The sequence below is a fragment of the Otolemur garnettii genome, unplaced genomic scaffold (genome assembly GCF_000181295.1).
Source record: "Otolemur garnettii isolate 467f Iridium unplaced genomic scaffold, OtoGar3 scaffold00190, whole genome shotgun sequence".
NCBI lineage: Eukaryota > Metazoa > Chordata > Mammalia > Primates > Galagidae > Otolemur > Otolemur garnettii.
In genome coordinates this window covers 2,797,476-2,802,185 of record NW_003852585.1, presented here as the reverse complement: position 1 = coordinate 2,802,185, position 4,710 = coordinate 2,797,476, and the positions used below count along the sequence as shown (strand labels likewise).

The 4,710-nt window shown below is 38.4% G+C and overlaps 1 long non-coding RNA gene across 1 annotated transcript; it reads left to right on the top strand.

Moving 5' to 3' along the window:
* The first annotated feature begins 3,714 nt into the window (after positions 1-3,714).
* Positions 3,715-4,314, top strand: LOC105888103. The gene is made up of 2 exons (XR_001161750.2): positions 3,715-3,936; positions 4,047-4,314. It is a non-coding gene; the product is annotated as an uncharacterized LOC105888103 (long non-coding RNA).
* Positions 4,315-4,710: the final 396 nt, after the last annotated feature.

Below are 4,710 nucleotides of genomic sequence, written 5' to 3'. Positions count from 1 at the left end.
CATAGCAAGCCACAGCAACAGCCACTCCCTGAGCACGTGCTACATTCCAGGCTCCATGCTGGAACCATGGGTTCTCTCATGTTGGAGTAGCATTTTCTTACAAGCTAAACCATGGAAGGGATGTTGGGTAGGACAAAGCACTTCCTGGTTATGATTTGAATTGAAAAGAGAGTCATGCTATGGATCCCACAGTATTTCCTGTATAATGCCAGTATGAAGACCTCACACAGAATCACCAGCTACTGGACATTTTTGCTTAATTTCTTCATGCTCCAAAGAAGTTAGAGATGTAGTCTTACAACTCTACTTTAACTCAAAGTGCAGATACACGGAGGGAAAACATCTTTCATTTTCCTCATCAGAGTTTCCCAGTTTCTATGCTGCCTATCCTGGTTGTTGCCTCTTTGAATTGAAATTTGTCTGAATGAGGCACCCAAGAGAAGGTAAATGGTAACTAGGAGACAATGTCTATTTGTCTCTCTCTAGTGACCTCCAGTCCTGGTTCTCCAGCTGCCTTGCCTTTATGCTTCTGGGATTCAGAAACAGGATGTGATCATGGCACAGTCACATATTTGGATATCTCTACCTTCCACAGTGTCTTATAAAAAGGTCACTCCAGATACCAGATAATTGCCCTTTACTTTTTCACAATCTGGTAGAAATTAAATGGTTGCGAGAGTATTTATTTGTTTTTAGGATTTTAGTTTTATTCTAATTTATTTTATTTCCAACACTGAAAAATAAACCTGAGAATCTGGATAAAGAAAAGCCAAACCAATAGCAGTTGGCTTGGAATTGGGTCATTCCCAATTAAAAAAAAATGTCTAGGTGGTATGTTTATTCCAGTGCCAATCTAATTCAGTTCAATATTTGTTGAATGCCTGCTGAGAAGAAGATAAAGAATGAATAGGACATAGCTCTCACCCTCCCAGGAGTTCACATTCTAATGAGAAACTGACTTGTAATACTGTTAATTCTCAAACAAAGAAGGCAGTATTAAAAGTCTATACAGAAGCTTAAAGAAGGTGTTGTGGGAGTATTGGAAGAGTAAAAAAAATTATTTCTAATTAGGGAATCTGGAAAGATACTGATTGGAAGAAGGAGCTTTTGAGCTTGGTCCCAAAAGACTATCACCCGAAGACATTGAGGTGAAAGGTAGTTTAGGCTGAGAAGTCACATACTCTACAGGTATGAAAGCAATTAGTCTGATAGTGTGGAGAGCAGTGCAAAATACAATTGGAGAGGTGAGTTCAACCCAGTTTATGAAGAGCCTTGAACACTAGACTAAAGGTTTGGACGCACTGTGTACGTTATGGGGACTTTTCGATACTCACCCTCAAAGTTGTATAGGAGTCAGTTTCCTATCATCATAGCCCTTGGTTCTTTCTCAGTGGTCCCAGATTCCTTCCAGTTACATTCATATTTATAGGATAAAGATTCTCTGTGAGAAATACTTGAGTTTTAAAAACACACCATGTGAGGTTGGTTTAAGCATCTCCAGTATATCAATAATGCATTTAATTTATTTCTCTTCCCAATACTGTATATAATACTGTATATAGCTACACATACTTTGCATAATCATTAAATAAGATTACAGCATATGTTGATATAACCCAAGAATAATTATTCACGAGCGGGGTGGTATTGCATCTGGAAATTATACTACTCTGTCATCCATTCCACTCACTTTGAGCTCACACCATATCAGTTCTAGCTGTTCTATCAGATTTCTCATTACTAGCTCTATTTACAGTCTTTCTCTGATATTCCTGTAAGACCCTCACATTAAATTATATCAAATGCTTCTTTCTCTAAGATATGTTAACTTTACTCCATCCTCTTTCACCATTCAGCTTGTCATCTTATCACGAACAGGAATTAGCTTTGTTTGGGATGATTTGTGTTCGAAGAATTTGTATTGACTACTGTTTATCACTCAGGTTTCCCCTAGATACTCATAAATGACTGCCTTAATAATTGTCCTCACAGCTTACTAGATATTGAAATTAAATTTATGAGTTTAATTCCCTGAGTTCCCTAGGGACTTTTTAAAAAAGAAAAATGGAACAAGGCAGTTTCATGACTCACAGCAACTCTTCCATAATAACTGATGTGATAAAAAAATATTGTAAGGAAACAAATTTCAGCTTTAGCCTTGCAAATGATTATTATAAAAATTAACAAATACAAATTTTTGAAATAGTAAAAGACATTCTGTGTTCTTTAAAACTATTTATTTATTGCACACTCACATATTGTTAAGTGCCGTGGCAGATTCCTAGAAATTGTTACTCCATTGGTTTATAATCCATACTTTGCGTTGGAAACTAAAAATCTGGCCTTTTCATATTAAAATTGTTGTATACTTGAAAAATAGACCAATAATGGTACCTTTTAGACAGGTTATTTTGTAAGTACTCATAGTCAGTTGGTATTGTGCTAAAGTTCTGTTTCAGGTTGCTGAGGCAACCTGCCACAGTTTGGCTAATTCTACAATTTACTGATGCGCTAACCGGAGACTTGAATCTTAACTTCGGTATAGGTAGATGGGTAGCTATGGAGTGGCAGATAGGCTGTGGGTTGACCATAGCTACCTATAAACATTTGCAGATTACTGACAAGAGATTGGTGATACTCAGTTGATAGCAAACAGTAGGATGATATGAAAGAGATGAATGTATAGAACATGGAACACATCAAGAGCTTTAGTGGTGTTTAGGTTTCTGAAGTTTCCCAGCTAAGACTGCCTATTATTAAAGCTAGGAACATGTGCAGTGACCAGATTACATCAGTCACAGTAGAGCAGTAATTGATTTTCTCTGAAGCAGTTTGGATCCTGTGAACAACATTCTGATACTACAGTCTCTTCTTTTGATGTTTTTGGAAAGTGGTAAGATTTATTTTCCTTTCTGAGATGGTACCAGCCCATTTGAAACACTGGATCTAGAGGCACATAATGGTTAAGGTGTCTTTGTTATGTAATCATAATCAGTGGGGATGATGAGTATTCTGGAAGCTGCCTTGTGGAGCCGTTTGCTTTGCTGCATGTTGTCATTATAATTGCATGTTGGTTTTTTTTTTTTTTTTTTTTTTGAGACAGAGTCTCAAGCTGTTGCCCTTAGTAGAGTGCCATGGCATCAGCTCACAGCAACCTCAAACTCTTGGGCTTAGCGATTCTCTTGCCTCAGCCTCCCAAATAGCTGGGACTGCAGCTGCACCCACCACAATGCCCAGCTATTTTTTTGTTGCAGTTGTCATTGTTGTGTTAGCTGGCCGGAGCCAGGTTTGAACCTGCCACCCTCGAGGTATGTGGCCGGTGCCCTGCTGACGGATGGATGCCACCCAATTCATGGTTTTTGTTACTTGTTTGTGTGAATGATGTTATTCCAAAGACTGCCATCCAAGGCCATGTAGTAATCAAGCAATGAGAACAGATCCTACTATGCAATCCTGGTGTGGGATCATATTTAGAATGAGAGAACAAGCATTACCAACTTGACAGGAATGAATTCCAAATTGACACACCATTGCCTCACTTCTTACCAGTGTGCTCCTAGAATGACGAGCCCATGGTGTGCACTTAGAGTTTGTTAGTTGCAGGGAAGCTTGGATTTCAGGAGAAGTATTTGGATGGCATTTTAAGAAGCCGTTTCATTCTCAGTAGAGTAGAAAAAGTCAGCATCTGAGTCTATGGTACAGTCTGTTCTCTGGATGAACGCAATGACTGTCTCCGTCACATTTTTCTGATATTTATTCTGTAAATCAGCTCCATGAGCCCCTGCCACTCTTCTGAATAAGCTTCCAGGCATTACCTGCATGCTGTGTTCCTGTGGAAGGATGGCAGTAATCTCTGCTAAGATAAACGGGAGCTTCTGTGGATAAAGCGTAAAGGCAGTGAAGTGTGAGTGGCTGGAAGATTTAATGCTTCTACAGGTAAATTTTTTGGAGGGGAATCTGGCATTTAATCAAATCCAGAGCCATTATGTAAATTTAATCACCTTGCAACACACTGGTAATTTTATTATCTCCTTTTCATTTGTCAGTGCTTAGATACAACTTGAGCTTGGAATTCCAGAGGTAGAACCCTGCAGATTGGAGGCATATTAAGGAAAATGTACTGTGGAAATGAGATAAAGCCCCTATCCTTGTCATTGATTGTCATTCTTGTATGCATACAGGTGTCCAATAAAGGGTTGGAGAATAAAATGTGCCAGTTTAAAGTTTTCCAATCTTTCTTAAAGCCCTCAATGAATTGCAGAGAGCGTATTTAGAACAGACTGTACTAAATCCATTCCCGTCAATGAAAATCTTTACACTGAGTGAGATGTGATTCAAACTCTTCTTAACACAGGGGCCTTTACACTTGTGTAGCCCATTTTGCCTTGGACTCGGGCGCAGGAATTCTGTCCGAGATTGCATTATTTATGCCATAAGGTTTACTTAAAATTGAAGATGGTATTTCCATTCATCAACACTAATTTTGATAGGTGTTTAAAAACTGCAGTGGGGTTGGTCAACCTGAATGGACAAGTTATTCAGCACATCACTATTAATATGACGAGAGTAAGGAAGAAAAAACCTGGTCAAGTTGGATTTCCCTAAAGGCATATAGGCTTTTTGACCCTGTAATTCATGCTAATAATTATGTATTAATAAAGGCAATGAAACTAAATACTTTATCTGTGACCTAAAGAGTGAAATTAGAAA